The following is a 27,441-nucleotide window of genomic DNA, read 5'->3' as shown; positions in this document are numbered from 1 at the left end:
TCTCTTTGCCCGAAGTCCCTGTTATAGCTGAATATTGAGGAGTAGAAACAAATGTAAAATTGAAGGGCATTTGAAGACTTATTAATGAGTATAAAGTTTTGAATATAAATGATTTACATTAATATTTTCTTTATTAAGTTGTTCAGATTTTACGAAGACTATAGTCATAAGAATTTTTATGTTCAAGAATATGACTTCTAGGCCGGGCGCGGTGGCTCACGCCTGTAATCCTAGCTCTCTGGGAGGCCGAGGTGGGCGGATTGTTTGAGCTCAGGAGTTCGAGACCAGCCTGAGCAAGAGCGAGACCCCATCTCTACTAAAAATAGAAAGAAATTATATGGACAGCTAAAAAAATATATATATAGAAAAAATTAGCCGGGCATGGTGGTGCATGCCTGTAGTCCCAGCTACTCGGGAGGCTGAGACAGGAGAATCGCTTGAGCCCAGGAGTTTGAGGTTGCTGTGAGCTGGGCTGACGCCACGGCACTCACTCTAGCCTGGGCAACAGAGTGAGACTCTGTCTCAAAAAAAAAAAAAAAAAAGAATATGACTTCTAGAAATATACTCTTAGTAAACAGATCATGGGTATACCTGTCGAATAAATATAGAGCCGGGGGAGCATGATCTAAATTAAGTGAATCAGAGTTCTTCTCTGGGAATAATACACAGATAGCTGCTGAGATACAAGAACATAGATTGGGACTGATCAAAGCCATTTTTCTTTTCTGTCTTCACACTGAAGCTAAACAGGAATAGACAGTAATGGATGAGATACAGAGAGAAAGAGAGTCCCAGAGGGCATGAATTTGAGACCTTGGTTCTAGTAATTAGTATTTACTTTAATCCTTTGAGTTGACAAGAGCTGGGAAGGATCTGAGATTTTATCATACTTGCAAGGTAACAAGTTAACTTGCCTCAGTTTTATGGATGCTAGTAGAAGACATGAAACTTTTGGTTCAGAAACAAAGGACTTTATGACATCAATAGCAGTAGTCAAAGAGTGCCAGAGCCTGCAGTCCCAGTTCCCATCTGGTGATGTGAAGAGGACCAGGAGACACCTGCACTCACAGTGAGTTGCATTGCAGAAGAGGAACACTGAGCTTAGGAAACACACATTTTTTAAAATTTAATTTAATTTTTTTTTATTTCAGCATATTATGGGGATACAAAAGTTTAGGTTACGTATATTGCCCTTGCCACCCCCCCTCCCCGAGTCAGAGCTTCAAGCGTGTCCATCCCCCAGACGGTACGCATTGCACTCATTATGAATGTAGACACCCATCCCCTCCCTCCGCCATCTGCCCGACACCCATTAATGTTATTCCTACGTGTGCTCTTAAGTGTTGATCAATGAAACCAATTTGATGGTGAGTACATATGGTGTTTATTTTTTCCATTCTTGGGATACTTTACTTAGTAGAATGGGTTCCGGCTCTACCCAGGAAAATACAAGAGCTGCTATATCCAAAAGGAAACTCAGATTTTTATAACAGGCAGCAAGTCTTCTTGCCTTTGCTCTAGAGTGAGACACTAACTATTCTTTATACAAATACCCTTGAAAAAAAGTCAGTCATTGCCTCTGCTTACAAAGTATCCAGACCTAAGAGAACCATGGAGAATTATATTCCATGAGTGTTGCTGCTGGCTGAATCTGTTTTAGTTTTGCAAGTTTCCAAATCTTCCTTAAGCTAGTTATTCACCTCAATCAAGACTCCTAACCAACTCACGGTGTGGCAAGAGGTTTTTTCCTTTTCAGTGGCCCCTCCTAACTTTAATATGAAAGCAGAATGATATAGGTTAATTGTAAAATATTTTAAAAAATATGAAAAATAATTACTTTTAAATTGTGTGGGGGAGAGTGCATGCATCTAAGTTTGGGATCTGTTCTTGTTTCACAGAAGCCAACGAGACTCCTTGTGTTCATTTTGTGATGGACAGACAGAACAGAGCACATATTTTGGTTACATAAAATATTTTAAGAGCTATCAACTATTGTTCTCAGCTGACTTCAGTTATTATAGACATAAAATTAAGAAACTGGTGATGGTGTTAGCTGGCATCCTCAGCCTTCACCTCCCAACTGACCTCCCTTTCCTTTTATGAGTTCCTACTCATAAGACTTTGTTCTCAGTTAATGGCCAAATTATACCACTAATATACTATCTGCCATAATGACTTAAGACAAATATCCTGCCAAAAAAGTATTTATATTCTAATAGGAAATTCTATAAGATCACAAAGCCTTTAGGAAGGAATCTAAGAAAACACCAATGGTGGAAACTGTGACATCAGGAGAAGTGTCAGGGAGATAGCTCAGAATTAGAGAAAGCTGCCAAGCATCACCTAAATTATACCATATCCACGGTTGCTTGGAAGCCACCAGAAATTGTTCACCCCCTAGGGAAAAGAGGTCCTACTTCTGTTCCTGGTGACTGGACTGTGTGCTCTTAAGTCTGATCCATATCTCTATTTTAAGTTCCTAACGGTGTCTGACACATAGAAGAGTGCTCCATAACCATGTGTTTAATCAATGAAGGTGGACTCTACAAGCCAACTTCCTGAAATAAAGTGGCAGTGAGCTCATCAAGGTCATGCGCTCACTCTCTCACCTTCTCAGGAAGCTGAGCAAATCCACAGGGCAACAACTCACAAATAATCAAAATAATCAGGCTTGAATTGCTGTTCATGCAAATCATCATTTCAAAGAAAACTTTGGCTAAAAAAGAATTTGCTTACAGGGAGACTTTCTCAACTTCCAATAGGATTTCCTAGCAACAAACAAAGGTCCTGTTCCCTCCATTTGTGTGTGGATGTGCGCATGTTGTGTTTGCACGAGAGAGAACATTGGGGGACTGGAGAGGGTGGCCCATCCCACTCTGGAGGCAGCTGCTTTCTCCATCAGCGGCTGGTGGCAGACGTCTCCACATCCTTGTGCGGTGGAAGGGCGAGCGGCTGGAATGTCAAGCCAGACTTAGTCTGAGAAAATAAACTCCCATCCAAGGACAGATGTGAGGTTACCAGTCCTTAACTGCCCTGAAACAACTTTTCACCCTGTGTTTGCCTTTGTGTTTGGAAATGCGGAGGAACCTATATGTCAACTGTTGCTTGTTGTGGGCATTTTTCTTCCTCTTCTCTGCGGCAACTAAGTCTAGCCAGTCAAAGAGAGAAAGCTACCAGTGAATTCAGGGTTATTCTATAAAGTCCTAGAGATAATTCATAAAAAGTGTGGTTTTAGCTCTGTTGTGTATAATGAGTCAGGTTTTTCACTGTTAGAAAAGGAAATTAAAATTACGAAAGGAGTAAGGCTACAATAAACCCTGTAGTATTATATTGGAGTTGAATGTCTCAGTATGAACTCATGATTTTATATGTAGATGTAGATATACATACGGTTAGAGGTATAAATATCTGTATAATTTTTTCTGGGTATGTCTGTTAAGAGGACCTAGCGGCAAAAACAGTAAGTATACCTAATGCCCATATTTTTGTTTTCATATATCATTCCTCATAAAAGGAACAAGGGTACTTGGAGAAATGTTTGATTCTAGGCTTGTGGCATGGAAAGTACAACACGGGCCTGGAACATTGTATTATGTCAAAAAGAAGGAAGGGCTTAAGAATGATGGGGAAATGTCAGAAGGACCAAGGAGCCAGCTTGCAGGGGCTCCCACTGGCCAAATCTGGAACAATTGGAGCATTAATATGAGAGGGAGAGAGAGAGAGAAACAGAGATGGAAAATGAAGGAAAGAGAGAGAAAAAAAGAAGGAAAGGGAGAGAGAGAGACAGCAAAAGTCAATATTAAAGTAAGTGTAGCAAAATGTTAACATTTGGGGAATCTGGTTGAAGAATGTATGAGATTTTTGGCATTATTTTTAGAATTTTCTGTGAGTCTAAAATTATTTTAATATAAAAATTTAAACTCATGTAAAAAACAGTGTTAGGCGAGAAAGATAAATGAAACAAGATTGGCAAAATATTGACAATTGTTGAAGTTGGATGGTAGATACCTGGGAGGTCATTTTACTATATTCTCTACTATTAGGTATGATTGAATCTTGTTCATGACAAAAAGTAAAAACAAAACAAAAAACAAAACAAAAAAAAAAACACAAATGCAATTTTAATTTAAGAAGTTCTCCTGTTTTCAGCCACATGGTATCACGGAATCCAGGCCTGTGTGCATGATCCATGAGATCACATCAACCTGTTTTCTCTGCTTCTGGCCTTGAGTTTTCCTTCTACTGCAGTCCACTCAGTCAAGACCAACCAGAGGAGCAGTCTCTCTGCATTGCACCTTTTAACGTTTTGTCCCCCCTCTAACTCACAAGACTTTCACTCACTTCTCATGCCAAGAGGAGAAATTCTGAGCTTTCATTTCTAAGCTTTCAAGGTTCTGTATAATTAGGTCCTGACCTAGTTTTGCAACCTCATTTTCCAAATTCCTGACAAGAATATTCTTCTTCATTAAACACTGCTTTCCTTGTCCTGTCCCAAAGGCTCTTTGGGCTTCTCACCTCTATGTTTGGCAGGTCTGAAAATATGCCCAGAATCCTCTTTTTCTTAAAAAAAAAAAAAAAATATCTTTACTATCTTTTCCGATGACTGATGGGAACGACGGAGTCGGGGGTTGTTTCAAAGAGTAAGGCTATGATCATTCCCCACTAGAATTATTGGCTGTTTCTTTTGTGGGAATGGGTTCTTGGAGGCTGCCGGAGCCAGTGGGCTAAGTTGACCGAAGGCTGCATATATTGTATCACCCCTTTTTATTTTAGTGTCTAAGTAATGCCCTATTCTCTAGTAAGTCTGCAGGGAAGTTTCGCTAACTCTAAAACATCTCATATAGTCTTCCCCTACTCCTTTAATCTTTACTGAACATTTGTCTGGTCCTCCAAACTCTCTTCAAAGACTCTTATATGAATTCTGTTATGGTTAGATGGAGCATTGTTAGCATGTGAATTTGGGAGGAGGATCCTCTATTTCCCCTTTAATATCCTGTGATTCGTGCTTTCTATCTTTGGCAATATTCTAAACGACGCAGGAGTTTATGTTTGACACTAAAAAGCATTTATTGTAGTGATTTTCCTGTGTCTCAGAGCAAATGTTTGTACAAATAGGTGTTCAAATATTTACTGACTAATCTGCAAAAACAGGTCATTTATACATAAACATTCCAATCACATTGCCCTAATGCAAGAGAACCTGGAGAACTTGAAAGTAATTAAGTAAAAGGAAAAAGAACCCTGACTAGAAACTCACTTATTTATCTCTTTCCACATTTTTGACAACTTCCAAATGCCTGAACATCATGCTCTTTTCAGGGTCTCAATACTTTCCTTCTGTGCCAACTCCAAGCACCTTTATATTTCCATTACTATTGAACCATTTTCAAAGCATGTGGGTTCTACAGCTGGGTTTTAATAATGCTAAACTCCTCCACCTCTCATGCCATGATAAATTTTGTAGGTAAGTTTACCCAACTGCCAACTGGTCAGTCTCTTTACATACTTAGCCTATCACCTGTGGTCACTTTTTAACAGCTTCTTGAAAGTCTTTTAAATTTTGACAATCATTTATTTTGGATCATTAGGGGACAATTATCCCAAAATAAGCATAAATGGCATTTCTTTGTCTATTCAAGCCTCTGATGCTGTGTCATCTTGGAATGTCACAGTAATAACAACCAGCACTTTTTTGTGCTTATTCTGTGCCAGACCCTGTTCTAAATGCTTTACCTAAATCAATACATTTAAGTCCACTTTCATTTTTTCAGTCTTGCATCTGACTAGCCTCTGAGATAAACCTCCTCGGAAATATTTTGGGCAGTCCTACAACACTCATTTGCCAGAAAGCACAAGCTAGAATTGGAAATATAACGAGCCAAGTCCGTGGTTTGGTATGGCAGTCATTGGCGATTAAAAAAAGAAAAAAAATTAAAGAAATGCTATTTCTACCATAAAAACAATCTTCTCTAAAGTTCCAAAGAGAAAAACAATTATGACACTCCCAAATATTTTGGTGGTTGGAAAGTAGAAAGTAGAAAATGGCTTTCAAAAAATGGGCAAAATACATCTTGCAGCCATATTACCAGTGGCTTTAAATGGAAAGAATGACAGGCCAACCTGGGTACAGGGCTAGCATTTCATCTCAAAACCTTTTTCAATTCTGTGGTCATAAACCAGTTCCAGAAAAAGCATCCTCAGAACCTGGTCTAATGCTAAATAAATACTGCACATTTTATGGTTTCAGATCTAGGGCCCGGGAAGCACAAGATTGAGCAATGGCAGAAGTCTTGTGGGCTGGGAGCTCTGGATTCACTAACTCTGCAGACACCAGGACATAGCTCCCAGAGCCCGCCATGAAAAGATGAGATTAACAGTAGGCAGAGTCCTCTTAGAACTGCTCTCCTGTGGCTTCTCTGGCCTCTTATTTTTCTCAATCGTCCAGGCCCTTGGCTTCATGTTCTCCGTTGGCTGCCTCCTTTCTAGCAGCACCTGGCCTGTATCCACCTGCTCCACTTCCTCCAGACCCTCAAGAGTTGGGCTTGAGCCCTCTACTTTCCTATGCACGTGCAAGTACCACACAAGTATGGAAGCCTTCATTCATAATTTCTACTAGCCCCTCTACCTGAACGACTTTCACATCCTCATTCCAACCCCACGAATTCTAGTTCTATATATTTAACAGAAGGTTGGGCCTTTTCTCTTGGATTTCATGGAATCACCCTAAATTGTGATAGCAGTGGGTTCCATTTCTTTGACCATGAACCAGGGATAATGCTGAGCACTTTCTTTCTCCTCTCATTACTGCTTTATTTCATTAATAGATGTTTTCACTATACATTCATATTTTACTTTTAAATATGAGAAAATTATATGAAAAAAAACACAAACTTTCCTTGAAATCCATTTACTCTATTCCACAGACTATTCTTGACATCAAAAACTCTTTAGACACTGTCATTGATCATAGAAATCTAAAATGAATATTAACGCATTTGCCTGTTGTCAGTGGTGTGAATTCCCTGAGCCCTGCGGGGTCCAGCTGTTGCTGTCTTTCAGACATCGGGGCTTCTGGAAGGGGCCAAATGTAAAGGAGAAGTTTCTCTCCAGAAGTCTGGAAGCAAAGGAGGTGGCATATTAGGAAACTAGATTTTTCTGGTGGTAGCAGCTATAATACTATGAGGAATGGAGAGATTTTTTAATTCTGTGGCTTCTCTAGGAATTATCAGGTGGAGAGGGGGTACCCCTGGCAGGCAGTGTTTGTTGTCTTGGGCAACCAGTGCTAGAAGAACCGGTGGCCTCTCCAGACGTGTGTTTAGTAATCATGACATGAAATTTTGCCCTGTTCCTTGGCCAGCTGTCTGCTCCCCTTAGGCATCTGTGGAGTCCATGGCCTTTGTTGCAGATTCTTCCATAGAGGCAGGAAGCTGGGCTTATCTGCCAGAAAAGACCCTCTCCTCTCATTCAATATACCATGTCTCTCCATCTTCCTTTTTACCCAAGGAGGCAAGCTCAGTCCCTTTGGCCAGATTATTAAAACTGTTTCCTAACCAGTTTTCCTAACCTCAGCCTCCTCCCCTTTCAAAATTATCTTACATGCCAGAGTTAGACTAATCTCCGTTCCTAACTCCGATTCACATCCTGAAAGTCTTTAGAGGTTCCCCATTAAGATAAAGCACAGATTCTTAATCTGGCATCATCTCTAATCTTCTCCAAACCACTCTCTTTACATTTTTAAACAATTATTTTCCCACCTTCGTTTCAACCACAGTGGTGAACTCATGTTTCTAGATATACAATGTCCTTTCTGCCCCTGCTAGTGCCTAGCTCAAATGCTAGTGAGAGTGAAAGAATGTGCATGAAAACATCCAGCCTGTCTTGCCATACTGAGCCCTGATAAATGGGTGATTCACTTGAACATTGCACCCCCATGGAGAGAAGGTGAGGCTCAGTTGTTCAACAAGACTTTAGGATAGACATTTTCTTTGTGCAGCTATGTTGGGTCTCCCCACCTCAGCTCTGGGGAGAGATAAGAGCTAGTTGAACTTCCCTCAATCTTCTTCTTTGCCATTGTAGCTGGGCTGTTTTAAGGCCAACACAGATGACCTATAGCATCAAATTCTCAGAGCTGCACCCATTACAAGTAAGGAAGCAACTGTGTTCTTCAGACTTGAGTTTTTCCCACCAGGACTCAGAGATAGTGAGAAGTTTGGTAACTTTTATTCAAATATTAAATGTTCTCAATTGCCCTTGTGCTTTTAAATCGTTTGCAGGATCCTTTGATACAGACCCAGTAGCTCATGGGTATTCTGCTAACCATGAGCTGTTTCTGTTTTCTGCTCCTGTAGCCTTAGTTGCCAGGCACATAGACACAAAGCAAGCCCCATCCTAAATCTTGGCTGTTCAACACTGGCCTCTTCACTGCTTATTGTCTTCCTTAAATGGACTTTGATCCAAATATACTGCCAGAGCAGTTAGTCTCTTTAAATTACAAAGTAGGTACAGGGGCCAAATGGGGAGAACAGATCACTATAAACTCTGCTCATTACGTTGAGCTTCTCCTCTCTGTGGTTCATGATGAATTCCAAGATCTGACTATTTGATAGGTGTTTAGGGAAAAATCATGTGCCATTATTTTTATTCGTAGAAAATAGACACCCAGGGTAGTCTGGAATTGTAAAAACTGTTGTCTAGAGCTACACAAGATTATGGTAAGGAGACCAGGAGTCTTCACTGCCAGGCTCAATTTGCTTTCATCTCTAGCTCCATAGGAATGGCCGTTAGCTTCTCTCAAGAATAGTGTTTAAATATTAAGAATTATAGGCAAGGCTGTGATTTCATAGGATACCAGAATTGGAAAGAATAAGAAAATTTACCCTACCACGTATGATATTTTTCAGCTATACATTTCAGTTGTTATGATTAATATTATACAGAAGGGAAACTGGGGCTCAGACTATCCATTCTGCATACTTAACTGTATTCCAGGAACTGTAGATGAACATTTGTATTCATTCTCTCCTTAGAGTCTAATTATCCTATGGTGATCAGAGATGGGGAAACTAAGAGATTAGGTAAAATTTCCCCAAGGTGACAGCTCTTGTAAGTGATGGCACATAGCGCCCAGATTTAAATCTGTTCTCTTTTTTACCCACTCCTTGAAAGCAGCAGTGCTGGCAGGTTGCAGGCTGGGACTCTCACACTGGCCGTCACCTTCCAAGTCCAGGGTGCTCTGCACTCAGAGGCCGACCACATCTGCTGTCCCAAACATCAAAACATACCTAAAAAGTGACTCATATGGAAATGCATGAGGCACTTTCCAAGTCTCTCCTGACACCTTTCTGGTCTCTTAATCTAAGAATGTTTGGTTGGTTGAGCTGCCAAATCCCAGTTACACAGTGGCAGGCTGTAGGCTGTTTGTTCTATCACAAGTTCATGCCTAATTTGCTGAACTCCTACATATCACTGAGGTTACTTGGGGGCATGCTGGGAAAGAGAGATCCTGATGCTGCTATTTTTGCATAATGAGTTTTTTCCCTCAGAATATGCTTACTTGGATCAGGGAGCAGATAGTGAAGGAGGTGAAAGCCAGTGGGGTAGAAACCCTACCCAGGCTTCACAGCAACATTGTAAGGGAGCTGGGAGCTGTTTTCAGCTTCTTTAGATGTTTCTTTTGTTAAGTATCAACCTATTTTTCACACTCCTCAAGCCATAAGTGCTGCTAATTCCTCTCCAAGTCAATATAAAACTATGAATGACCGATAGCAGTATTTCTCCTAAATGTCCTGGACTCCAGAGTCAGAAAGTCAGGGGTTCAAAATCCTTTATCCACCATTTACTGAGTGTCCTCAAACTTAATTATCTACATCCTAGAAGGAGGATAGTACCTATCTAACATAGTAGTGAGAATTCAGTGAATACCAAGCATAAATTCTAACAGGAACTGGCACAAAGTATGAATGAATTCACATGTCAGTTCTCTCCACTGCCACATTTTTCTTCTTGTTTCAGAGATACTTACATAATACAGACAGTCTCTGACATATGATGGTTAGAGTCACAATTTACAATTTTACCATGGCGCAAAAGTGATACATTCAGTATGGTCCTTGATTTATGAAGTGGTTACCACTGGACAAACCCATCATGTGTTGAAAACACCATTAAGTGGAAAACACACTTTCAACTTACGATATTTGCAATTTACAATGGGTTTATTGGGATCCTCGCTATGAGTAGAGGAGCACCTATAACCGCGACCTAAAGCAGCAGAAGTAAAGCTCTGATGATTGGTTTCAGCGGTCACCTATGTGGGGGGCCTCAATGCTCCTGCAGTTCTGCAAACGTTTACTTCCTTCAATCAGGTAAGACCAGGGTGTGACTCTCAGTGCTGAACCAGGCAGCCTGCGTCTTCTTCCTCATGAGTGGGTTGGCTTACACTCACCCGAAACCATGCTGGTGAGAAGAGAGAGCGAGGCCAACCTCTTTCCTCAGATCCCCGTAGTGACAAAAGGATCACATAGGCTTCCCCCTCGCCCCATGCCCCAGAACTTTGACAACTGAGGAAATGTCATCTTTAGATCCTCTGCTCAAAATGTTGGCATCTCTGGACGATCACATTAGAAACATGGAGGCCTCTTCCTCCCAGGATCGTGATCAGAAACAGAAGCAGGCAGTAAGTACTCACAGGGTGTCACAAAGAACATTTAACTAGTTTCTGCTTTTGATTTTTATGAACTGAGAGGAAAAAGGAAGTTTTACTCCTTTCATTCTGTTCCATTACAACAACTGCTCTATTTCATTTGAAGTCTGGGGCACTTCCTGGATGATGAACATCCAGTTTATTATGCTTGGTTTTCTAAAATTCACCCAGAATAGGATGAGTAGGCCATGAATAGTGAGAAGGTCCTGCTCTGGCAAGGAAGTAACTTGGAGAGGGAAGCAGGTGCCGCCATCACAGATAAAGTTTTTATGCTTTGAGTCTTACAAACCGTCAATAAACTTGAACTCAGGGTGGGGGTTCAAAGTAAATTCAAGCCAATGTACAGAATCGACCAACAGAGAGAACAGAAGTAGTTACATTAAGGTACAGTGCTGAGTTGTTACTTGTTAGTTACTATTTTCCAACACAGATATTCTATCCCAGTTGTTTATTTGTAAGTGTTCTTTGAGGTGACACAGATGAGAGGGTCAGAGAGGAAAGGTTGCAAAGGCAAGTGATCTTGCATTCCTTAAATAATTTCTTCTTCCCATAACAAACCGCTGACAAGGAGACATAGTGTTTCCTCTCCCAAGTGTGGGTAAAATTGGATCTCATTCATTATATGTAGCCCCAATCTAGGAGAAAAAGGCAACATAGAAACACTTTCAAAATGGTGTCTTTGCAGGGAAACCTAGGAAAAGAGAGAACAAGGGCAGAGCAAGGAAGTCTTTTACCTAGCAAGTGGCCTATCAAGTGTTTCCTCTTATTTTCTTCTTCCTTTTGTTGTTTTCTTTTTTCTTGTTTTCTGTTCTGGGTCGGTCAGCTGGAGCAGAGGTCCTTAACTCCAGCCACATACCAGAGTTACCCGGGGAGCTGTCAGAAATGTCAGTACCCACACTCACCTTCAGAGATGCTGGGTTGTTTTCTCTTGGTGGGGGTGGAATCTGGGCATGCATCCCCTTTAAAAACTCCTCAGGTGATTCTAACGTGGAGCCAGGGTGGAGAAGCAGGGAGCTAGGTGGTGGCTCAGTTAGCCTGCAGGAATTGCTCTGTTTCTTGGGAAGAGGCCAGACTGCCTGTACTTCTGAAGCCTTTCTAGAGCTTCTTTCTGATGCTGTTTTCTTAAATTTATAAATATTCCAAAATACGCAATACATGCACTCTTGTATGTTTACGTGTTGCTTTCCAAGGCACTAGAGGAGAAGCTCTGGCAGAGTTTATAATGCTGTCTGCCTGCAATTCTTTCTTTTCCACTTCCTTGTTTGTAGGATATATATCTGCTGGACCTGATAACAGGACTGCATTTCTAGTGGCAGCAAAGAAAGACATCAAAGATTAGACAGGCATATTATCCAATAAAAGATTTATTTTCTAGTTCTGGAGAAGATTATGTTCTTTTTCCACTTTTTTTAAGTAGAATTTTATATGGAGATCTAGAATCGTAGGCTAGTGATAAAAATGCAAGGCAGCTTACATGCTACCTCTTTTGCTTCTGGAGTCTCTTGGGAAGGAACTGGTGATGGTATTTCCTCTGAAAGCTGCTTCACATAAAGCAGGGCAGCACTTTCCCTAGGATAACCCAGAATGTTGCAGCATAGGTGGGATTATATCCTGCCCTCTATGCTGCCCTGGTGAGAAGTTCTCCAGACCTTTCTTATCATGGCGTCAGCTAGTGTAACCCTAATAAATAGCGTCTGGACAGTCTAACCTCATGACGACTGACCTGGATTTAGGGAGTAAACCACCCAAGCTTACCAGTGGTAGCTATATATTTATGACCAGAACACCCCAAAGAAAAACATCTCTCCAATCCTTTTTAAACATATGCCTAAAAGCCAATTACACAATTGCTTTTACAATGTAGTGTTGATCCTTAATTCAAATCATTGTAGTATAATTATATTGCATCAGGTCACTTACATCTCTAACCTGTAGACTTTGTCCATTTTAGGCGATAATCTGGTGACTAAAGAAAGCCATTACAAATTGAATTTTGGAAGGGAGTATCATGGGAAAAGAGAAAATACTTTGTGTTCTTAGTTAAATACTTCAGAACAAGAGAAATAACTAGAATCTTGTTAACTTAGGAGAAAATGCACTTTACTTTTCTTTTTAATTAAGCCTTTGAAATTAGAGATTATTTTACACTTACAGAGTATATCAATTTGTACTAGCCACTTGCAAATGCTCAATAGCTACCTGTGGCTAGTGGCTACAGTATTTGATAGCACAGATTCTAGACAGATGCCAAAAGGTCATTTGACAAAATTTAGCATATATTCCTTAATAAAAGAAAAACAAATTTTAAGAAAACATAACAAAAGGTATATTTCTATGAAACTAAAATAAGTAAACCTATACATTTTAGATACTAACATACAAAAATCAATGGTTTTACTATTTGCCAAACATTATAAATTATAATGAAAAATATCTATTTATTTTAGCAATCAAAAATATCAACTATCTATTATAACCATAAATGCACAGTACTTCGATAAAAGTTAACATTCATAGAGTTTATGAAAGAAATTTTGAATAAGTGAAAAAGATATTCTATTATTGGCTAGAAAGCCTGCCTGGTTGACAGAATATGATAAGCTATCTACAAATTTAATGAGATTCAAACCAAAAATTTCAGCAAAATTTTTTGAACTTCAATAATTAATTGTTAAGTTTAACCAGAAAAAAAAAATACAAGAATGACCATCTTTAATGAAGGAAAGTTATGAAGAGAACCCTCCACCACCAAATATTAAAACCTATTATTTTAATATAAAGTTACAATAGATTACAATGAATAGAAGTAAAAATAAGTTGAAAAGACTCGAAGCATTAAATGATAAGATCAAATATAAAGAAAAATTAATGGTATAATGCATATGGAATTTCTAATCAGAGATGGGTGAATTTGGAATTAAGAAAATTGTATGACTATTAAAAAATCAAACAAAATCACATCTATATCACATTATAAATGGTAAAACAATTTTCATTTGATTTTATATTTAAAAGTAAAACCTGAATCTTTGATCATACCAGAAGTATTTATATATATTAGTTATATGTAAAAGTTATATAATCCAGGAATCAGAATCTCTATAAACTTGAGGCCAATGGCAGAAAATATAAAGAAAAGATTGACAAATTTGACCACATAAAATGTAAGTGTGTTGACATAAAAAATCATGCAACAAACACCATAAGAAAAATTTAATATCAAATAAACTTAAAGAATAATTCAATAGTTTATCAAAGAACTTATAACCCCTATGTTTGAAAAAAACTCATAGGTAAATAATAAAACACAAATACGACAATAGGAAATCAGCAACATTAAAAAAAAAACAAGGGTGGGGGAAGATTTATGGAGGAAATTGGAAAGATTAGAGTATATTACAAAATTTATTCTCACTCATAATCGCAAATGAGGATGCTATTTTAATCTGTTAAATTGGCAAATAGCATGATGCATATTTAGGTGTGAGGAGTTGAGCTCACTAATATACTTGAGTGATATGGCACTTGATATATACTTTATGAAGTTTGTCAATATGTATAAAAATATTTTATACTTTTTAACAAAACAACTTAACTTTCAGAAATTTATCCTCAGAAAATAATTAAAAATGGGTCAACATCTACCTTATTAGACATTTACTATAACTTTGTTTATAATACTGAAATTGAAAATGAACTGAATTTTCATTAAGAGATGGTGGCCAAATAATTACAGTAGGGTTTTGCATTCAAATTAATTTCATCAAGAATTGTGTTTTTCAAAAAAAGTCAGAAAGATATTAGTAGATAAAGGCAAACAATACAAGAAAAAAATGACTGATAGACTACATAAAAATATAAATGTGCATAAAAATAGTAAAATAAACACTGTTTATTTGATAAATATAGCTATCTGTGGCCACATTAATGCTAATATTAATGGTAATATAGAAAACTTGCATAGAAAAAATGCTAAAAACCCATACAAACGTATTAAAATAAAAAAGCTACCTATGGGTAGTGAGATTACATGTAATGTTTATGTTTTGTTGCTACTTACATTTTTCCTGTAATAAACATGAATTCTTTCATAATAAGAATAAAATACTACACTTCTTTTTAGATTAAATAGTTTTATCACATTTTGAAGGGCTATCCTATTTTTTAAGTTGATCTTTTTTAATTTTTGAGAGAGAGATGACTATACCAAAAATTTTAGTATTTTAGGATGAATCTCCTTCACTTCTAAATGTTAAACTAGGCTACATGATAGAAACTTGATTAAGCGTAATATTAATTTAAAAAGAAAATAAGAAGTTACTATTTTTTAGGGCTATGTCCTACCCAGTTAGATTTATGAGCATGATGGAAAAGTCACCTTTTTCTGAGAATTAATTAGTTATATGAATTGGAGTAATACAGAATAACAGAAAGAGAGAGACAATTCAACTGGTTTGAAAGTGACATTGAGAAATATTACAGGTCCTAAAGAGCAGACAAAAAGGTGTTTCTAAGTCAGTGGTTAATTGAAAGCTCTTGGCTTTGGCTGCATAATGAATAAAATGATCAAAACAGTATGTTGCAGACTATCTTGATGACCCATCTCATAAAATTTCCATCCGCCTTTGAGTTTACCCACAGATGCAATAAACAGTGCCAAACAATCTGCCCGATATTCATTTTGGGTACCTACTTTTCCCTGTGGGTTTTCTTCAGCATTGTCCAAATTTATTTACCCTAAAATGACAGTGGCCACCTGTAAGTGCTAGATATTTATTGCTCCCATGGGGTGTTCTAAGTCAATGAGGTACACAATTTGTAGATAAGTAAACCAGTTTTTTTCAGACTCTTGGTTGGACAATTTAGGATGCAATCTACACCACTCTTCAAAAAGATCCCAAGATGAATTGGACTCCAGTTTCTCTAAGCTTATTAATACTTCTTTATTAGTTTTCATGTTTCTGTTTCTCAATATCCACATTTCCTTAAATGTGTTTACTGAGATCCTCCTGCAAATATGTTCTTGTCTCAATTCTGCCTTGGGGGAAATTCAAGTTAAGAATCAGTATACTGAGGCCAGTCCCTGAAGAGTAAGAGAGGTGTCTACTTTATCAAATGCATAGACACCACAGAGAGTTGAGGAAAATCAAGAATCAGGAAAATATGTTCCAAACAAAGGAACAAGATAAATCTTCAGAACCTAACCTTAATAAAATGAAGTTATATGATTTACCTGACAGAGAATTTAAACTAGCTGCTACTAAGATGCTCATTGAGGAAAAGAGAACAATGTATGAATAAATTAGAATTTCAATAGAGAGAGAAAAATTAAAAAAAAATGCCAAACAGAAACTAGGAATATGACGGATTTTTCAGCAGAAACCTAACAAGATATAGAAGGGAGTAAAATTATATATTCAAAGTGTTGAAAGAAAAAAATCTACCAACCAAGAATGCTATTTAGCAAGGCTATTCTTCAGAAATGAAGGAGAGATAAAGACTTTCCCAAATAAATAAAATCTGAGAGATTAATGACTCAAATATGAGACCCAAAATTGTAAAATACCTAGAAGAAAACAAAGGGGAAATGCTTCATGACGTTGGTCCTGGCAATGATTTTATAGATATAACACCAAAAGTGCAGGCAACAAAAACAAAAGTAAGCAAGTGGAACTACATCAAACTAGAAAGCTTCTGTACAGCAAAGAAAAACAAAATTAACATAGTGAAGAGGCAACTTATGGAATGGAAAAAAAGATTTGCAAGCCATGTATCTGATCAGGGGTTAATCTCCAAAATATATAGAGAACCCCTACAAATTAGTAACAAAAATACAACTAATCTGATGAAAAAAAAATAGGCTAAGCATTTGAAAAGACATTTCTCCAAAGAAGATATATAAATGGAAACGGGTTATGAAAAAATACTCATCAGAACTAATCAGCAAGGAAATGCAAATCAAAACCACAAAGAAATCTCACATCTGTAAAGATGGTTACTATCAAACAAAATCAATAGACAATAAGTGTTGTTGAGGATGTGGAGAAATTCAAACCCTTGTACATTGTTAGTGTGCATGCAAAATGGTGCAGCTGCTTTAAAAAACAGTTGGGTGGTTCTTCAAAAAATCAAACAGAATTATGCCGTGAGATTTAGCATTGCTACTTCTAGGTATTTATCCAAAAGAATTGAAGTCAGGGTCTTGAAGAAATATTAGCACTCTTATGTTCATTACAGCACTATTCACAACAGCCAAAATGTGGAAATGATCTAAATGTCCATTGACAGATGAGTAGATAGAGAAAATATGGTATATACATACAGTGGCATACTGTTAAACATTAAAAATAAGGAAATTCTGCAGCATGCAACAACATGAATGAACCTTGAGGACATCATGCTAAGGGAAATAAGCCATATACAGAAAGACAAATACTGCATTATTCTACTACATAAGGTATCTAAAGTATCAAATTTACAAAATTAAAAACTGGAATGATAGTTACCAGGGGCTGGAGGAAAGGGAAAATGGGGAATTATTAATCAACAAGCATAAAATTTTAGTTAAGATGATGAATCAGCTCTAGAGATCTGCTGTACAACATTATACCTATAGTCAACAATAATATACACTTAAAACTTAAGAGGATAAATAGCATGGTAAGTTTTTAGCATATTATTATTTATGGTATTATTTTTACCATAATAAAATTCAAAAAAAAAAAAAGAAAAAAAGAATCAGAGCAAAGGCATCTTATGGTCAAGCCCATTTAAACTCTTGTAAACCCTCTATCACTGAGAATTTCCTCATGTCATGGTGATTAGCCAACAGATACACACCAATAGGAGTTTGGATCTTTGAGAAATATCAGTTCTAGAAGTAAAAGCATCTTTATGTTATAAGATAAAACTCCCTTTAACTGATCAGTGGTGTTATGCCATTGGAGGCGTTAGAAAGTATTGTTATTGACAATAGTGAGGGGAAGGAGGGAGGAGAGAAGAGTGTACTGATGAACTTGATTGAGCACACAGGAGGACTTTCAAAGCATTACTCAAAAAACATAAAGTTCTTTGTTTCTTTCTTTGAAACCAAATATCTCAGCATCTTATTGATTTGATTTTCTACCTTACAACACAGGCCTTTAAACAGAGGCTGTATTATTATCATAGTCATTCTTGATGAAACACCTGTATGGAGACCAAGTGATAGTATGAGACGTGTATGGGCCCCAGTCCAAATGACTCAGATAAAATGATTAGCAGTGGGGCTATTGCCAATAGTATTTTGAAACATTCTCATGATGCTTCTGTGCAGCCAGAGTTGAGAACCATTGCTCCAAGGAGACGCCCTACTTCTTGAGGAAGTTGGGATTCAAAGTTCATAGTCATTACATAGTGTTTTCTTTTGACCACTTTTTTTTTCTCACTTCCTAATGTCCTCACTTTTAGACAAATGTCCTCTTTGAAGATCTCTGTGTGCTCTCTGAATGAGATGTCAGTGGCCAATTGTGCTGTAGTAGGCTTAAGTATCTTTAAAAATTGTGGAAAATTATAGATATCCAAGGAAATTTTAGATATCCAAGGAAATATTTTTTTGCCGGGAACCACCTTATTTCTAGGGTCATCAAATTCAACTTTCCAAGGTGGCTATTTCAGCAGAACATCTTCTTCAGACTACCCCAATAATGTTATTAATAAAGAATTCAATTAAAACAATGCTTTTTCAATTACCCTGTTGTCAGGTATTCACATCAGGTGAATCAATTCTGGCAATTAATGGCAAGGCAGATGGCCTCCAGGCCATGACAAAAGAGAGATAAATCCTTAAAAGGTAAATTGAAAATATGCTATATTAACTTCTCTCATTACTTAGGAAACTGTGAACTAAGTATTATCAAATACTTCAGCTTTGTGTTGAATTTAGCCCTACATTGTACTTTCAAGTATGGGCTTTAAAACCATATTCAAAAACCTATTCATTATTTTCATTTTTTTAAAGAAAATGCTTATGTAAGAGAAAGACAGAAGGACATAGTGTTGCTTTGAGTCATAGAGAGTTGGATGCATATCTCCAGCTTTGTATCTAAAACTGGGCTCTTAGCCAAGTTCTTCCAGAAGAGAAGGCACAGAGCTGGGAGTAGAGCTGATCTCTATTTACATGATATCAAAACAAGAGGCTAGTTCAGCCAGTTTCATTAAACAACTGGTCAATTCTGTGGAACAATGGTCCAATTGGAGGTTCATCCTTGCCAGAGCCAAACTGTCTCTAAAGCCAACACAAACAACCAGTGAAAGACAAGCGGCACATCCCACTCAGAGAACTGGTCATCGAGTTATAACTCATCTGAAGTCTATGAACAATTTTGATGTTGACTGTTACTATCTCATAACAAAACCTATTGAGATCTGAGCCTCAGATTGGTGAAGACATTTCAGACATAAAGGCCACAAAAAGGGCTGCTCACATGAAGCTCTGCACTGAAGCATTCTTTTCTTTCCCACAGCCCACCCAGGGTGATATTACTGATTTCTGTTTCCTTCAGATCCAACCCTTTTCTCAAACAGGGCATGGGAACTCGAAGCCCTTCCCTGTCACCGTTTCTGGATATGCCTTTCAGTTATTTGGAGGCGAGAGGGGGAGAAATGGAGGCACTTAATGGATCCTGGATGGAAGAGAGCTAGGGCTGGCACAGCTTTGATGCAACCTTCTGTGCTTCTGCAGAGGGGAGCCACACTCCACAGCCTCTGTGGATAACCATTCAGATTCTTCACAAACAGCAGTGAACATGCTCCTAAAAGAAAGAACAAGAGAGATTAGTGCTTACACCATCATAAACACTTTTACACATTCCCTGTATTTTAGGGTCTCAGATTAAGAATTAATTGTCAGTCCTGTGATAATGATTGGTTTTTTAAAATGTGCTTTTATAATGAAAGATTTTAGCCATACGAAAATTACAGAGGATAGTAGGATGAACATCCATATATCCACCAATTAGATTTAATACATTAACATTTTGTCCCTGCTTTTGATTTTTAAATTGCAAAATGTATAGAAAAGTAAAAGAAAAAGATTTAACAAATAACTTCACAAATAAAATATGCAGAGTGCTTGGAACAGTGTCCAGACCATAGAAAACATTTAGTTATTAATACTACCTTTTGCTTTATCCACCCCAAGTTTTATTAGGTTTTAACATTTTGCCATGATTGCCTCAGATTCTTTAAGAAATCAAAATACCAAGATACCTGAAGCCCCTGATTTTCCCTCCTTATTCTTTCCCCTGCATCCCTTCTCACTCCTCCCGCTCCTCTCCCTCACTCCCTTGCTTCCTCATCCTCACTCCCACTCTCTGCAGAGAAAACCACTGCCCTGACTTCTGTGCTGATTATTCCAGCTTTTGTATTTTGCATCATGCGAGAGTTAGCTACGCTTCCCGCAAAGAGGTCCTTTTCTCTTTGTTCTGATCAGATCTCTAAGTTGACTACGCCAGTTTGCAGGGAGTTAGCTACACTCCCTGCAAAGAGGTTTTTCTTCTGATCAGGTCTCTCAGGCAGGGATCATCGCAAAGGAAGAAAAATATAGTAGGAAACAGAAATAAAAGATAAAGTAATGGCAATAATAATACACAGAGCCAAAGATATAGTTTATAAAGTGAAAGTTTATGAAAATAGATAAAGGAGGGTATCCGGATGGAAATATTTTACCCGCATAAAATATCTCCCTGACTGAAACTCCACACAGGTATTATATAGGGTACATACAGGCTCCGGTTGCCAAGGGCAACGGGATTTTCATACTAACAGGCAGTTTGCTTTAGGGTCAAAGTCTCCTAAAAGGCTACTACAGATCCTTTAACTAACTCTAACTAGGGGAACAATGGGTTATAAAATCGTCTTGGGGCAAACTTCTAAGTTTTATGATAAGGCTATTACTTTAGCAACAAACAGAGACATCTTGGCTCTGGTGATTGTGTTCTTGGAGACAGAGATGATCCCAGAAGTCAACATGGGCTGTGCTTTGTGTTAATTACTTTAACGCATGGTTCCATCTGGGCCCGTCTTGGGCATTAGCATATCTATCTGATTAGCTCTCATCTCCGGGGGTCCACCTGTCAGCAGCACCGGCAACCTTTGGTCCTAAGGGAGGCCTGCCTTGTCTTTCAAAACAGGTGAGAACCAAAGGCCCAGTTTACAGCTGTCTCCTTGAGATGCAGCTTCTACTGACCAGCAAGACGCCCTCCTGAGACGAGGCAGCTCTTGAACTAACACATTTATTTTTTCCTTAAGGCAAAGCCTTATTTGACTTCTGAAATCAAATCTTGTCTCCAGAAATACAGGGGGCATTTCTATAATTCAGTATTCTTAGGCTCAACAGCATCATATTTTCTAGATTATAGTACTCCCAAGCAATATTGTAGTTTTTCTTATTTATAAATGTTTTTGTGTCATTGAGTAATTTCCTTTTTCACTCCGTATGTTTTTGAGATTTATCTGTGCTGATGTATATAACTATGGATTATTCCTTTTAACTGCTATATAGTATTCACTACATAAATATGTATTATCTGTTCTTTTCTTGATGAAAATTGAGGTTGTTCCTAGTTTTTTATTATTACAAATATTCTGCAATATCTATATATATATATGCACACACACATATATATAAGTTTTCTGATACATATATGTAAGGGTTTATTTAAAGTAGTGGTTTAATACACATGTACTCATGCACATACACAAACTTAGACATATACTGAAACCAAAGTTTTATAAAACAATTTCTTACTATTTTGCTATTTTTATTATTTTCTATTCCATTCTTGTCCATGCCTGTCCATTCTATAATATTCTAAAAAACAAATGTGGGTTCTGACTCACCACATTGATTTCCCATTTCATGAATTAGTCTGAACTCATAGTTTGAGTCATACCTCTTTAGGTTTTATAGTTTGAAGACAGAATTCCTGGGTCAAGCAGTGTATGAATCTTCATCTTTAGTAGTATCAGCTCTCCCAAATTTCCCCCAGAAGAGAAAACAAAACCAAAAAACACTGTCGATCAAGCAAAGCTAAGTTCATTAGGCCTATTGAAGTAAGGAAGAACATTTTTGTGGCAGTCTTACTAATGCCTCAAAATGGGGAATTTAAAGGAAGGTATTTATATAGTTTTGGGACCTGGGCTGGGTGATTTTAAGGTAGATTTTGCATGGCAGGGGAATGGTTTGGATTGAGCAGAGATTATAACTTAAGAGTTTTGGATTGGCGGGCACAGTGAGTCAAGACTTGATGAATGAGTTAGTTTTGTAGACTCACCATCTTATCTTCCAGGAGCAAATATTTCCTGGAGCAAGTAAACATAGTTTCATAAAGATGCAGAAAAGTATGCCTGGTCTCAGACTTGCCTACTACAAGGACAGAAAAGTATGTTAGGTACAGTATTTTTTAAAAATAGAGACAAGGTATTATGTTAGATTTAGTTCTCATCAGACAATGCCAAATATTCCCCAAAACAGTTGTGCCAATTTATAATCCCACCATAATTATCTACATCCTCACCAAAATTGAGTATTGGCTGATTTTTTAAAAATTTTGTCATTCTTAAAGTTTACAATGATCTCTCATTTTGTTTTTTATTTCATTGATTGCTAGTGAGATTTTGCATCTTTCCATGTAACTATTGGTCATTTGGCCTTCTTCAGTAAATGGCCTATTCGTATCTTTTGCCCATTTTTTTAGTTTATTTTTTTTCTTACTGTGTTATTCTTATGTATTCTGGGTAATATTTTCATGAGCATAAGCAATAAGCCCTTCAATCTATACTTTGTAATTTATCTTAATATTTGGTGTCTTTTGTTAAACAAAGTTTTTAAATTAAATGCAGGATAATTAATCATTTTTATGCTTTGTGCTTTTGGTCTATTTAAGAAATTCTTACAGTATTTTCCTCTATGTTTGCTGAGATATTTAAAATGTTTTATTTTTTATTCACATCTTTAAATTGCCTAGATTTTTTGTGTGCAGTAAGTGTTTTAGTCAAGTATTGCCACAACGATACTACTTTTAAAACTCTACTGCAAAATCAGTGGGTTATAACAAAATCAGTTATTTATATTTCATGCATCTTCAGTTTGACTAGAATTTGACTAATTTTGACTGTGCTCAGCTGGGTTGGTTTCAGACTTCATGTCAAGTTTGTTTCACACATCTGCCGTAATCCTGGCATCAGTGGGCTTCCCAGGGCAATGGCAAAAGTGAGAGGGACCAAGTCCAAACTCGTTAGAACATTTCAAGTCCCTGATCATGTGACAACTGTGAACATTCTAATGGTCAAAGCAAGACACATGGCCAAGCTCAGAATCAGTGTAATGGAAAAATATACTCTGCCTCTAGTGGGAAGAACTGCAAAGTCATATTGATAATGGGTGTGGATACAGGGAAGGGTGAAAAATTGGGAACAGTAATGAAATTCACCACAGGCTACACTTTTGGCTACAATTACATTCCACACAGTCTACTCAATCGCTTCCTATTACACCCCAAAAGACTCATCTAATCAAGGCATCAGGCTCTAAATCCAGAACCTTATTATCTATGTCCAGTCTAGATGCAACTCCAGAACTAAAACAATAGGTTATCTGGCTCCCAAACACACCACATACACAGTAATAAAACATGTGTGCATAACTGCAATAAACGCTCCCATTCAAAAAAAGAAAAGGACACACATCACAGTCACTGGTCCATAGCAATTTTGAATCCCATTGACAAATGTTACCAAGTCCCTTTTCTTTGCTGTTAGGGAATGTGTCTTGATAGTCTCCAGTTTGAAACCCTGAGAATGACTCCCTAGTCCATTGTTTTCCTCTGTTGCTTGTTTTTGTCCTCCACTTTTTTCATGTTTCTTGATCACTGCTGAAAAATGCATTGAGAATATTTCACTCTTGGCAACTGAGCAGCTTTATCAGCCTACTTCCTGCCTATAGAAAGTTGGAGTCTAGGGGTATTTTTACATGTCAGTTACTATTTTAATATCAGTTACTATTATCTCTTTTAATTTGGGCTGATGATATTTTTTGGCAGGGCAACTCTCATAAACTTTTGTTTTATTCTAGTAAATTTCATGAACTAAAAGCTATACCTACAATTCTTTTGGGGACTTGTCCCCCTCTCTCTAGACTTAATTATAGAGGATTTGAGCCTATGAAGCTTCCGTGAGACATGCCCTCAATATTTCCAGGAACATTTTTGTCCAGCGGAAGAAAACTTTTATCAGAAGTCTTAACAAAGAGCCTGATAGCCAAAATCTTAATAAGTCCTGTACCTTGAGACTATGTTTTATTGACAGTGTCCTGGAGTTGGTCTTTCCCTTGAGTCTGTGTCATAATGACAACACCCTTTACTTGGCAATTGTTTATCATTCCAACCCTTCAAGTGCTTTTCTAAATCTCCAAACCCTCCATAAATTATGTTTGTACCTCAGCCAATAATTTTCAGCTCTCTTATAATATCTGATCAAAGGCAGCCAGCAGCAGCCAGCTTACCCTGTAATATTCTGCCTTGAAACCTTCTCACTCAATACCAAGTTTGTTACCAAATGCTTCTCCACTCTGTAACATGGGCTGCCATTCATCAGCATCACATAGCAGTTTCCTAACCACCAGTTCCCAGTGCTCCTGCTCTACCTCCAGTGCCAAGTTCTGTCTTAGGCAACTACTGCCACAATAATCATAATAAATGACTCCAAACTTCGATCTTACACAACAATAAGCATTTATTTATCACTCCTGTGTCTGCAGGTTGGTTGGGTTTTGACTGATCTAAGCTGAGCTGGATTGGGCTTGGCTCTTGTCAGGAAGTTTGATTCATTATCTGCTTCACTCATCTTTCGTTCTTCTGGACCAGCAGGCTCAGCGGGGTGTGTCCTTCTCATGACAATGGCAGAAGCCCAAGAGAGCAAGCCCCATGGTACAAGCACATTTTAAGACCCTGGACTTCGATCTGGATGCAGTGACAAGAGGAGGCTTTAGATTTTGTCCCCAGTGGTAGCATTGAGTATGTTCTCTGACTGGAAGGAAAAAAGTGAAATGGATATTTATTGAGCTGAAGGCTGGATGGACTTTCCTCTTGTGATATTGTAATGTAATGAGAAATATATATTTGGTCTTCATTCCTGGGTGCTGGCACAGAGCTCCTAAAACCTTTGGGATTTCATAAGTGATAAGAGCAATAGAAGCATCTTTTGTTCTAATATGTGAGTTTTGTCCCCAGCTCCTGATGTATTCAGCTCTGGAGCTATAATGATGAAAGAAGCATTTTTTTATTACTTATAACAAGCTCCTTTAAACCACATCTGAGTTTGTGTTAATGAGGTGACTTTTGGAAAGCTCCTAAGGGATGAAGGGGGTGCTTGTTGCCAGGGCTGGAACTTTCAGCCCCACCCCCAGATCTCCAAGAAAGAGAGGGGCTGGAGGTCGAGTCAATAACCAATGACCGATGATTTAATCAATCATTACTACGTATTGAGGTCTGCATACAAACCCTAACTGAAGGGGTTCAGAGAGCTTCCAGGTTGTTGAACACATGGAGTTACTGGGGAGGTGGTGCCCCAGAGAGGGCACGGAACACCCACCAATGCTTTTCCCTAGGCATCCCTTCCATCTGGCTGTTCTTGAGTTGCTTCTTTTGCATTAATAATGAACTGGTGAAGACAAATAAAGTGCTTCCTAAGTGTTGTGAGCCATACTAGCAAATTACCAAATCTGGGGGGCTTGTGAGAACCCCAGATTTATAGCTGGTTGGTCAGAAATACAGGTCACAACCTGGGACTTACAACTGGCATGTGAAATGGGTGCTGTTACGTGGGACTGAGCCCTTTAGCTTGCGATGGATCTGATGCTAACGCCAGGTGGATGGTGTAAGGATTGAGGTGAATTGAATTGTGGGACACCTAGTTGGTGTTGGCAGATAATTGAAGAATCGCTTAATGTGAGGGAAAAATCCAAACTCTTCGTGGCAGAAGTGAAGTGTTAAGAGTAGAAAAACAGGGTTTTTCCCTTTCCTCTATTTTCTGGCTATCCAGTAGGATACATTTCTTAATAAGCCCTTTCTTAATGTATCTGACTTAAGGCTCCTAAGTCTGAGTTCTAGCCAATGGAATGTGACTGAAAGAAAGGCATGCCACTTCCAGGCTCACACACAAAAATACTCTCATGCCTGGTTCTCCATTCTCTTCTTACTGGCTCAGTGAACCTGAACACAAACTGGGAGTCACGTGTTGAAGATGAAGGAGACTCAAGATGAAAAAAGCCTGGGTTCCTGAATCACCATTGGAAGAAGGGCCACCACTGATCAGAAACACTCATTGTGGGCAGGCCATGAGACCATTCATTCATTCATTCATTTCTCTTTCTTTTGTGAGCAGAATGTAGCTGGATTTTAAAATTCAATCTGATAATTTTTATTATATGTGAGATTTGTTCACTTTCATTTATTGGATTTTTGATATATTTTCATTTATTTATGCTACCATATTAGTCTTTGTTTTAGATGCCTTTTTCATTTTCCTCTTTTTTCTCCATTTTGCATTTGCATGAAAATGTTTTTACTTTATGCCATTATTTTGCCTTTCCTTCTACATGATAGTTGATTTGTATATACAATTCTACATTGCCAGTTGTTTTCCTTCTGCATTTCAAAGCTATTATCCTGTTGTGTTTTGGCATCTAGCATTGTCAATAAAAAGGTCTGTTTTATGTGTGAAGGTTATTCTTTTGCAGGTAATCTGCCTTTTCCTCTCTGATAACTTTTAAGAGTTTCTCTACACCATGTACAGTTTCACAAGATTGTACCTTGATATGGATTTATTTTTATCCATACTTGTACTTAGAGTGTACTTTTGATATGAAGATTCGTATTTATTTAATTCTTTTTAGTTCTGGATTTAGCTCTTATCTCTTCAGATATTACTTCCCACCCATTTATTTTATTATTTTTTTCTGGAATACCTCTTAATCCACCCTTCTTGCCTCTTTATTGTTCATTTGTATTTTTTGTATTTTTATTTCCTTATCTTCATTCTTAGTGATGTCCTCAGTCCTAACTAACTCTATATACAGTCTAGAATTTAACCAGTCTATTGGGTGCTTTTAAATCAATGGCTACATGCTATTTCACCCCTAGATTTCTAATTAGATTTTCGCATATTCATGTCTTCTTTTAAAATTGCTATCTGTTTAATTCATAGACTTTTGTTCATTTTGAATAGAATACTTCTTTCACTTAATTCCCAGAGTACTCTGTATACTTATTTAAAGTCTTTGTCAAACTGTTAGATAAAATTAATTTCACCTGAGTGAATTAATATTCTGGTGATTAATTTTATTTGCTTTTTTTCCCCCTAACATTAGGTTCCTTAATGTGTTTTGACATTTTGCCGTGAAGGCAATTTTGGGAAGAAATGTTTATAAATGTTTTTTTTACTTTCTGTCTTCTGGTTAAACTCCAGACTTATACAGAGAATATGTCAGTGCTGAGCATATCACTATCCCTGTTTAGAGATTTTGCAATTACCTCCACTCATCCCCTGGGCTTGCCATAATGGCATGTGGGGGCCGTCGTGGAAATATCTCCATTGTGTGAATTATGATGGCATCTCAGATCCAGCCACTAAGCACTGGGATTCAGTGTCTGGATTGCTAAGCTCTGCCCGTGTCTTCCAGCAATGACAAGTCTGTGGCC

Source organism: Eulemur rufifrons, chromosome 2 (genome assembly GCF_041146395.1).
Source record: "Eulemur rufifrons isolate Redbay chromosome 2, OSU_ERuf_1, whole genome shotgun sequence".
Lineage (NCBI taxonomy): Eukaryota > Metazoa > Chordata > Mammalia > Primates > Lemuridae > Eulemur > Eulemur rufifrons.
Note: the sequence above shows the minus strand (reverse complement) of the source record.